Below are 11,025 nucleotides of genomic sequence, written 5' to 3' on the forward strand. Positions count from 1 at the left end.
CGGCCCAAAAAATGGCAAAAGGCCAAAAAAAAAAAAAAAAAAAAAAAGACCACTCATTCCCTGTAGATGTAAATATATCCAGGCCGCAAATATCCAAAATACCCAGACACTGTGAAACCCTACTTTTTTTTTTTTTTTTTTTTGTCTTTTCAGGGCCACACCTGTGGCACATGGAGGTTCCCAGGCTAGGGGTCGAATCGGAGCTATAGCTGCTGACCTATGCCACAGTCACAACAATGCAGGAGCTGAACCATGTCTGCGACCTACACCACAGCTCACGGCACTGCCAGATCTTTAACCAACGAGAGAGGCCAGGGATGGAACCTGCAACCTCATGGTTCCTAGTCAGATTTGTTTCCACTGTGCCACGAAGGGAACTCCTGAAACCCTACTTTATACCTCCAAATCTGAAAATATCTCCTTCAGCACAGAAAGCCTCAATTTCAACGAACCCCTCACAGATCCCACGCCTACCAGAACTCCAACACACACAGCAATTTCCCAACCTCACAGATGCCCCCAAAGACCAGCTTCCTGAAACTCTATAATCACCTCAAACTTTTTCTAAACCTCCACGTGTATTCCCTAATCCCACAGAAGTCCCCCATTTGCAAAATAACTCACTAGAACATAAAAGCTCCCTAACACATAAAACTAATCCCAAACCATATATTTCTCAAAACCAAACGAACTTCCAAAGAAACCTCATGAATGTTAATAAACAGACTAGAGCTTACTGTACTTTATTGTATGCTCACTGGGAGCTTACCCGGTTACTAATTGTTACTGTTCTAACAATTCCTGCTAATCCTCTCCTGTCTCTATGAAGCACATAATGTTCTTAGTCCCTGTTTCCAGATGAGGCACAGAAAGACTGAATCCCACGTCCTGTGTCAGGTAGGTAGGAAGTGGAGAGAACAGAAAACCCATGCATTCTGGGACCAGAATTGGTACCTTTGTACTCTTCTTTGCTCCTGAGTCTCTCCGTGGCTCCGCAAAGCCTATACCCGCTAAACCCCCAAAGCACACGGGAGACCTCCTACAATGCAACCGAAACTTCCACACTATAAAAGAACCCAAACCCAAATCCCAAGGCTCCCCCTGAACTCAATGGAACACCAAAGCATCCTCACGCCCAGGCAAAATCTTCTCAAGCCCCTAAACATCACTTAAATACAAACTCCCCAATTTTTTTTTTTTTTTTGTCTTTTTGTTGTTGTTGTTGTTGTTGTTGCTATTTCTTGGGCCACTCCCGCGGCATATGGAGGTTCCCAGGCTAGGGGTTGAATCGGAGCTGTAGCCACCGGCCTACGCCAGAGCCACAGCAACGCGGGATCCGAGCCGCGTCTGCAACCTACACCACAGCTCACGGCAACGCCGGATCGTTAACCCACTAAGCAAGGGCAGGGACCGAACCCGCAACCTCATGGTTCCTAGTCGGATTCGTTAACCACTGCGCCACGACCAAACTCCCCAATTTTTTAACCACTTCCCAGGAAACCTAGACACGCCCCCAAAGTGCCCCCCACCCGCGACCCCGCCCCCCTGTGGCGGGAGTAGGTGGCAGCACACACACACACACACACACACCCCACACGCGTGCGCAAGAAGCTGAAGCGGGCCCGCCCCCTCGCTCCTTCCCTCCGGCGGTCGTGGGGGCTGGCGCCCGACTGGTTTCACCCCGCCCCTTTGTTGACAGACGCGCGTGTGAAGCCCCCAGCCAATGAGCGGCGGCCGTTCGGGGCCGTGCCCATATAAGGAAGGCCTTGGCGAAGGGGCCCAACTTCGAAAGAGGGCGGAGGAGACGAGAGGTGACGAAGTGGGTGTGGAAACAGCCGAGTGCAAGAGAGTGTGGAACAATTCCCAACTTTCTGCTAAATGGAGGAACCAGGCCAGGAAATCGGCCAGGGCATTCAAGGAGAGGTTTATCACCACGTTCCCTCCGAACAGGAGCCCTGATTGACAGCTGAGATTTAAAGGGCCAGGCGGCTCAGGGATTGAGACTTCAGGGCCGAAGGATGGGAGCAAAAATATCTCAAAGTGCCTAGTTTTGGCAGAGAACCTTAGGGGCCGAGATTTCCTGCGGGAGAAACTGAGCAGCGGGATCACCTCACCTTGAAAAACAATGGGCAGAACCCTGGGCCGGCTCCCTTGGCAGTGAGTCTAAGCCTCAGGGCCTGGCATTGGAGGCTAAGGCCGTGTGGCCAAAAGGCACTCTCAGGCCAGCCAGCCCTTCCACAAGGCACCACAAATCTGACTCAGATCTAGTACAAGAAAAGAATATGAAATACCTCGACAATGTTTTTTAAAATATTAGTTACCTGTTAAAATAATAATATTTGGGATGTAATTGAGTTCAATTAAAATGTTTAAAGTTAACTCCATCTCTTTCTTTTGACTTTTTAAATGTGACTACTCAAAGATCTTCAGTTACATGTAAAGCTCACTCTATTTTCTATTGAACAGCACTGGCCTAGATCCTTTCAGTGCCAGGTGAACTCAAGAGACACCAAAGGTGGTTCCACATCCCCACCACCCAGCCTGCTACCAACCATCCTGCACAACACAGCCAGAAGGATCTTCTTAAAGTATAAACCTGATCTTGTCCCTATCTGGCTGAGAACCTGCTATGACTCCCCAGTGCCCTTGGGAAAAAGCCCAGGTACCCCACCAGTCCAGCTGATCCCTCCCCACTCTGCCTAGCTCCCAGTGGACCCAGGTAAGCACCTGATCTGGCATACTGAGTGGTTGGAACACTGGGGCCCTGTCTGATCCTCAGGAGGAACTATTATTTCCATTGTACAGATGAAGACACTGAGGCGGAACAGGTTGTTTAACTAGTCCCAGGTCACACAGAACTGGTGTGACTTGAAGTAGGACTATGAACCCAGGGAATCTGATTCTAGATTGCTGAGCCCTATTGTTTAATTATATATCCTCTAGGGTGTCCGCTCTGCCATCCCCTCCTCCAAGGAGTGAACCCACCCCACCCAGCCAGGGTCAGGCTCCACCTCTGGGCTCCCACACTGGCCTCCTTGCTATCTGTTCCTCGGTCACCAAGCTCTTGCCTTCCATAGATTTTGCATCTGCTGTTCCCTCAGACTGGACTGGAATGCTTTCCTCCCAGATCTCCACGCGGCTCGATCTCTTCTATCATTTGGGTCTTTGCTCAAATATAACTTTTTTTTTTTAATGGCTGCAGCTGCGGCACATGCAAGTTCCCAGGTTAGCAGGCAAAGCTGCCGGCCTACACCACAGCCAATGGGGGATCCAAGCTGAGTCTGCGACTTATACCACAGCTCACAGCAACGCTGGATCCTTTAACTCACTGAGCAAGGCCAGGGATTAAACCCACATCCTCAGGGATACTTGTTAGGTTCTTAACCCGCTGAGCCACGATGAGAATTCTGCCCAAATGTAATGTTAATGGGCCTGTATCTTTAACGGAGAGGCCTTCCCTGAGCTCTCTTCCTGGAAACCTCCCACCTGCCCAGAAGGGGACTTCTGGGTTCCTAAGTCTCAGCCCTGCCCACTCTGAGTCATCACTGTCTGGGGATAGATCTGTCTCCTCCATGGGATAGTGAAACCCCAGCAGGAGAGGAGGGAGGAAGGGCAGAGCTGTCATGGTCATCATGGGGACCCCAGCAACCCTGCCCAGCATGGGACTGCATGGATCAAAGCTTCCTTCCCTTAGGCTCTATGTCCTAAGCTCCATGAAATCTGGCAGTGTAAACGCTGTTTCACACCCAAGTTTTTTATCTGTGTCCGAGGTCACCGGGGGAACAGAATTTTCTAACTTTCGACACACTGAGCCCAGCACAAGGCTCTACACGAAGTCAGCTTTCAGAGAATGCTCTGGGAAGCTCCTTTTATTGTAAAACATCATGAGCCAGAAAGACTGAAAATAAAAGGTGGAAAAAAGACTGACCAGGCAAATATGAAACAAGGGACAAGCAGAAAAAGTGACACTGCTGTTTAAAAACAAAAAGTAACGGACAAATGCAAGAGGTGTTATCGGGACAAAGATGGTGACAAAACAAACCCATCAAACACTAAAGTTCTCAACACACATGCTCCTAGTACTGTGGCCCCAAACGGTACAAAGCAAAAAACAATACAATGACAAACGGTTTGGCAAATCCACAACTGTGATGGGAAACCTTAATGTATTTCTCCATTAGACAGACATTGGTTGGAAAGATGCAATCAGTAAAGACGTGAACCCCACACTCAGCACCCTCGCTGGAATGCCTCTGACAATGAGACAGCTTTACATCCCTCGTCTGACATTCAGATGTCCTCCTGTGTGCTGGCCCTGGGTTGGCGACAGAGATGGGGACACAGAGATGACACGGAGCTCGCCAGGAGGAGCTCATGGGAATGGGGGCAGGCATCCAAATAAACAGTCATGGCCAACATGAATATATTAAAGAGCAAAGAATGACCACAAGAGCAGTTAACACCCGCCACGAGCCAGGCTTTGCTCTGGGCGCTTTACAAATAGTAACTCATTTAATTCTCACTAGTTTTCATCTCATTTCGAAGATTAGGAAGTGGAGGCAGAGAATGGCTAAATAGCGCCGTTGTGGACACAGCTTTGTGGCTGAGCTTTGAATCCAAGTCTGGCTGACACCAGCATGCACGTAGCTCCTTCGCTGAGTTTAGGGACCATTTTTCCTGGATCATCTTGTTCAGTCCTTAGGGCCTTTGCACTCTGTTTCCCTCTGCCTAGAATACTCTTCCTCAGGTATCCACAGGGCCCCCTCCCGTCCCTCCACCAGGTGTTGCTCAGAGATCACCTGCCTTGACCTGCATTGACTTAAAACTGCAGCCCTCGCCACAGACTCACACACTGTCCTTCCCAGATTTGTTTTTCTCCTTAGCACACGTTACAATCTCACCCACTCCCGATTTTGTTTATAAAGCTTAGTGTCGGCTTCCCTTACTGAAATGAAAGCTTCCCCAGGGCTGATATTTTCATCTCGTTTTTTGATTTTTCCACTGCTATCTTCCCAGCTTTTAGAACAGTACCCAGTGGTTGGCTACTACCAGTGGGCTCCCTCGAGGAGCAGCTGCTGGGGGGTATTAGAAATGCAGTCTTGGGGAGATTCCATTGTGGCCTCGTGGGTTAAAAATCTGACATAGTGTCCGTGAGACCGCCGGTTTGATCCCTGGCTTTGCTGACTGGGTTAAGGACCCCATGTTGCCACAAGTTGTGGGGTCGGTCACAGATGTGGCTCAGATCCGGCATGGCTGTGGCTGTGGCTATGGCCAGCAGCTGTATCTCTGATTTGGATTTGACCCCTAGCCTGGGAATGTCCATATGCCACAGGTACAGCTGTAAAAAGAAAAAAAGAAAAAAGAAACGCAGTATTGGGCTCTGCCCTACACCTGCTGGATCAGAACGTGCACTTCAACAAGCTCTCTGGGAGATTCGCATGCACATTTCAGTTCGAGAAGGAACACCCCAGCACGTCGCAGGTGTGCAGTGTGTGTTTGTTTGAATAAACCCCTAACACTGCCATGCTGTCTGCCTTCTGCACAGCTGCTACAGGGACCTCTGGTGAGAAACGAGCTGGTCCAGCCAAGTCCACCAGCAGAAATCCTGCTCCCGGGACCGAGGCAGGATGCCACCTCCTCCGAGGGCTCTCCTGGTGCCCTCCTAAGCCACCCAGGATCTCTTCCTCCTGAGGCCTCCTCTTATAGCACCTGTCACCTGTCATTGCTGAATGACAAGGACCTGCTCGAGGGGCCCCTCTCCCCTCCATCCTCTGGGTTTCCGGAGGGCTGGGCCCTCTCCTCAAAGGCACTTCTCCGCTTGGCTCCCTGACTTGGTTTAGCTCTTCCGGCTCCATCCTTTCCATGGCAGCCAGAGATCTTTGCAAACACATATCCGACGGCATCACTCCCCTGCTTAAAACCCTTCCAGGAGAGGTGAGAGTTGGCAAAACAAACAAAACATGCCCGTGAACCCTTTCTTGGGAAACCCGCTGGAGGATCTGCTTCACCAAAGTGCAGGAGTACACCAAGAAAAAGGAAGCTATTAGATCAAGGAAAGATCTAGCCCGGAAGACAGGCCAAAGGAAGGAAGGCCCAGATGAAGGTAAAGACAGCGCGTCAGACAGCTGTGCGGCAGGTCCAGGGAGAACCCGCCACCGTAAAAGCACAGAGAAAGGCGGACAATGAACAAGCTAAGCCTGCCACTTCAGAAGCTGGAAACAGTATCAACCACAGATAAACCGAAGACAGAAGGAAGGAAATGATTTTTTAAAAAAAGCAGATGCCTGACTCCCATGCTGATTCAGGTGATGCTCCCCTCCCCGACCTTGGCCTCCATCCCGGGGTCGAGGAGGTCAGAGGGCTGGGCACAGCGCCGTGCCCAGGAAATACACTTGGCCACAGGCATACGGGCGTCGGTGGCAGGACCCCAGGGCTCTGCTCCTGCTCCTTCTATCCTCCCCTCTCTCTACCCTGACAGCCCTGCTACCCCTTTGTCCGCAGTCCCGATCCATCCATCCTCATCCGGACGCGGGGTCTGCTGGTCTCTCTCCCCTTCTCAAGTGTTCCTCTCTGAGAGCTCCCTGATGGCAGGAATCATCCAAATAAATCTGCAGGATCTAGAGATCCAGCGGGTAGCCAGAGTCCAAACAGAGCCGCCAGCCCCCCAGCTTTCCCACTCCCCAGGGTGTGACTGTAGGCAGGGTCCTTAGCCTCCTGTGCCTCAATTTCCCCCACTGTAAAACACAGATAATAATGGCACCCACCCAAGGGCTGGCTGATGAGTCACTGAGATCTCGGGGCCAGCGAGGCACCCAGGAGAGGCCAGTACGAAAGTGCCAGGATTATGAAGAAAAGGTGAGACTACTGAAGAGTCTGACCGCCACGGACCGAGCCAAAGACGTCCTCTTTATTTCACATTCTGAAATGAAACCGATCGGAATCCCTCACACTAATCAGCATATGGCCATCCCTCTGTTATCACTGGGTCCTGGGGCTCACCTAGTAACTAAGCGGTATTTACAGAGCAGCTACCCTGGGCCAGGCACTGGTCTGGGCAGCAGGGAATACGCAGGGGCCTGGAGACGGAAATCCTTGTCCTCCAGGATCGGAGAGAGGGGAAAATAAAGAGTCAAATTCAAGGTGCTGCAGGGAAGCAAATACAGCAAGTAGAGGGGATCAGGAATGGAAAGTGGGAGTTAGGATCTTTTTTTTTTAATTTTTTTTAGGGCCACACCTGCAGCATATGGAAGTTCCCAGGCTAGGGGACGAATCAGAGCTACAGCTGCCGGCCTATACCGCAGCCACAGCCACACAGGATCTGAGCCACGTCTGCGACCTCCACCACAGCCACTGCAACTTGGGATCCAAGCCCTGTCTGCAATCTACACTACAGCTCACGGCAAGGCTGAATCCTCAACCTTCTGAGCAAAGCCAGGGATGGAACCCACATCCTCATGGATACTGTGGGATTCGTTTCTGCTGCGCCACAACGGGAACTCCCTTTCTTTTTTTTTTTTCTTCAATTTTTGGCCGCCCCATGGTATATGGAGCTCTCAGGCCAGGGGTTAGATCTGAGTCGCAGTTGTGACTAATCTGCAGCTGCAGCAACACTAGATCCTTGACCCACTGTGCTGCGCCAAGGATTGAACCGTGTCCTAGCACACCAGAGATGCTGCCGACCCCATTGCTCCACAGCAGGAGCTCTGGGAGTTATGATCTTAATTGAAGGGTCAGGAGAGTATCAAAGAGCAAGTGGCAAGATAAGCATTTTAGAAAACCTGTACTTTTAGAAATAATACACCTTTTTTTGGGGGGGGGGCTGCGCCCAAGACATGTGGATGTTCCCAGGCCAGTGGTTAAACCCTCACCAAAGCAGTGACAATGCCAGATCCTTAACGCACTGAGCCACCAGGGAACTCCTAGGAATAATACAGCTTTACCAGAGCTGCCAGAAATATACCATTAGAAATGGTAAAAATATCATTTTGTATGAGTAAGATAAGCACAGGCTGCAAACACATTTAAGATTTGAAGAAAAGGCAAAATCACTTGGAAAGGAGACACAATTTCTAAGACAAACCAACAAAGGAAAGGGGGGAAAAAAAGTGTCACGTCACCCCAGATGTGACAAACAGGTACAGGGATGAGGAAGAAGTTGGCAACTCTTCTCCAAACCAACAGATTTTCAGATAATTCACTGAGACCAGGGGATAAAATGTTAAAAATCCAGGAAAGCAATGACCACCAGGCAAAGCTGGCACAAGGGACTGAAAATGAAGCAGGGATAGAAACACCCAATCCAGAAGAAAGAACACAAATGCCACCAGAGCTGTAAAACTGCCCCAGTGTTATGACAACAGCAAGCTCCCCAAGGGCCAGGTATTGGCCTGAACCTGGTACAAGCCCTGGCACATAGTAGTACCCTAGCAACACGCAGGGGGTGAACCCCCAATTCTCCAGAAGAGGAAACCGAGGCCCAGAGAAGTTAAAGGACTTGCCCAAAGTCACAGAGCAGGTGGGTGATGGGAGTCAGGATTCGGCTCTGGGTGTCCTGGTTCTGGAGCACGTGCGCAATACATTTTTCTTGGAGAAACAAAATTATTCAAAAGACCTCACACTTGTTAAAGGCTTACTACGCACTAGGCACGTTATACATGTTACCACATCGACCCTTGACAAGAGCCTCGTGGTTGGAAGGTGGTCCCATTTTACATACGAGAAAACTGAGACCCAGCAATGGGAATGCAACTTGGCCAAGGACACACAGCAGCAGAGGTGGGGATATGAATGTGGGCCTATCTGTAGCCAATGCTTTTCACCCTAAGCTCTCCTATCAGAGTCAGAGACCTTATGGGTCAACTCAGGAAGCCTCACAACAAATGAGCCCATTTCAAAATGACTTAGAAAGTTGCCACACTGCCCAGGGAAGTCCTAAGGACCAAAAGGGTGGGGGGGGGCAGAAAACCCACACAGTTGTTAGAAATAGTTCCTGCTCACTGAAATACCTGGAGTTGGGCCAGGCTGGGCATGGGCGAGTGAATTATTTATCTTTGGCTGTGGCTAGGAATGGGAATGGGGACAGATTGAATTTCTGAGCACCCCCTCAAGGAGTGACCCTTGGACCTAGGAGCCCAGGGGTAGAGAACTAGAAGGCAGCCTGGCTGATGTTTTCCTCACTGGTCCTTCACTACCGCCCTCTCTCAAGTCTGAGTTTCTCATTGCCATTCAAAAAAAAAGACAACTCATACGTATCAAGCGCGTACTCCAAGCACGTGACCTGCTTCCCTCCCCAAACCCTCTAACCATCCTAGGGTTACTGATCCCACTTTACAGTTGAGGAGCCGCTCAAAGACTTACTCAAGGTCACACAGTAAGTAAGGAGTAGAACTAAAATTCAAATTGAGGAGCTCTCTTGTGGCCCGGTGGGTGAAGGATCTGGCATTGTCACTGCAGCAGGCTCAGGTCACTGCTGTGGTGGGGGTTCGATCCCTGGCCCCGGCGAACTTTTAGATGCCAAGGGTGGGGCCAATACATAGATAAATAAATAAAATTCAACCTGAAGACTGCTTTCAGTTCTCAAGTCTCTGCCCTACTCATGACACTTCAGTACCAGGAAAGGGGACTGTATTACAGAGCTGAGAGCACGGACTCTGAGCCAGGATGCCGAGGTTGGACTCCTGAGTCAACCACTCATGCTGGCTGACCTTGGAAAAGTTGCTGAACCTCTCTGTGCCTCTGCTTCCTCTCTGTAGGATGGAGACAACTTAAGGGGTGTTGTCAGAATCAAATGAGTTAATACAAACAACTACGAACAGGGCCAGGCACTTCCTAAACAATTAGTGTGAGCTGGAGTTGACTGTGGGGAACCCCTGCATGCTTCTGAGCGGGGCTGTGCCCAGATCAGTGCCAGAGTTTGAGAAAACGCCCCTGGGGCTGGGCTGAAAAAGAGGGAATCCATTAGCACCTGTGACCCAGTCACATTCCTGGAGCAGGGAACTTCCCACCAACAGCTCTGGGATGCAAGCCTCCTCTCTTCTCAGCGGCATTTTGTTCCCACGATACAGATAAGGGCACTGAGTTTCATAGAGAGGGGACACTTGCCCAGGTCGCAAAGGAATGGCAGAAGAAAAGAACTGAGTGCTGGACCGTCTGTACACATAAACCACTACACTTTTCTAAATCCCATTAGAGAAATGTGAGTGCAAAAGGTTGTCTCGATGGCCCTTTCTGGCCATATCATCCTACAGTTCTGTGACTGTCCAGTTATCGGGAGTCTCTGGCTGGGCTAAGTAAACTATCGCTACATGCAGGCCCCTAATCTCATGCTCCTCACCCCACCCACAGTCCCGGGTCCTAACCTACACACCACTCTACCATTGATTTCTCTCTTCTACCATCTCAGCTTGTCCTCCTGCCCCCAATCCGATCCAGAGGCTCCAACCCACGGCATCCACAGCTGGCCTCTCCCTCCGGAGCCTCCAGACCCCCTCATTCATCTAGCACTGACTCCTAATGCCTTTCAACATCCCCTAGGCTAAACCCCTCGAAATTGCCCCCTTCAGTGCCTCTGTCTGGACGCCCAGCCCCTTCTCCAACTCGGGACTCCTTCCTCCAGCTCTGAGCTCCCTTACAATCAATCCCAAAGCTCGACTCTCTCCCCATCTTCAAGACCCATCCCCAACCCCCATTCTTCTACTACTCTCTCCGGCTCCCATTTCTCCCAATCCCATCCCCCAAACGATCTCCCCTCATCCAGCCCCTTCTTTAGCTCCTGCCTCTTCCCTCTCGCCACCGGGTCCCAAACGCCCGCCCCAGTTCGCAAGCGCCCCTGGCCCCAGCTCAGCGTTCTCACCATCTCCCCGCGCTGCAGCTCCCTCGGCTACGCGGGTTTCCCCCACTCGCTCCTCTCCAACCTCCCCTTCCGGGTTCCCGCCCCGAAGCCCGCTGGGAATTGGAGTCCGGGAGGCCGCAGACTACAACTCCCGGAAGGCAGCACGGTCAAGCTTGGAGGTGGGGAAAGAAGCA

At 50.9% G+C, this 11,025-nt stretch overlaps 1 protein-coding gene across 4 annotated transcripts in view; it reads right to left on the reverse strand.

The window, feature by feature from the left end:
- The window catches only part of FBXO46 (F-box protein 46), a 40,076-nt gene that overhangs the window by 4,969 nt on the left and 24,082 nt on the right, over nt 1–11,025 (reverse strand). The window contains exon 1 of one of the 4 annotated variants that reach the window (XM_021094574.2): nt 10,853–10,929. The exons of 1 other annotated variant lie outside the window; for it this stretch is intronic. The gene's annotated coding sequence lies outside the window, so the exon portion shown is untranslated. Of the gene's footprint in view, nt 1–954; nt 1,075–1,590; nt 1,691–10,852; nt 10,930–11,025 lie in introns of those variants that run through there. 2 more of the 4 variants (XM_021094577.2, XM_021094576.2) reach the window with 2 other exon arrangements.

Source organism: Sus scrofa, chromosome 6, assembly GCF_054392235.1.
Source record: "Sus scrofa isolate SSC_HxYL_T2T_F1_AM1 chromosome 6, Sscrofa_HxYL_maternal_Yorkshire_Landrace_v2.0, whole genome shotgun sequence".
Lineage (NCBI taxonomy): Eukaryota > Metazoa > Chordata > Mammalia > Artiodactyla > Suidae > Sus > Sus scrofa.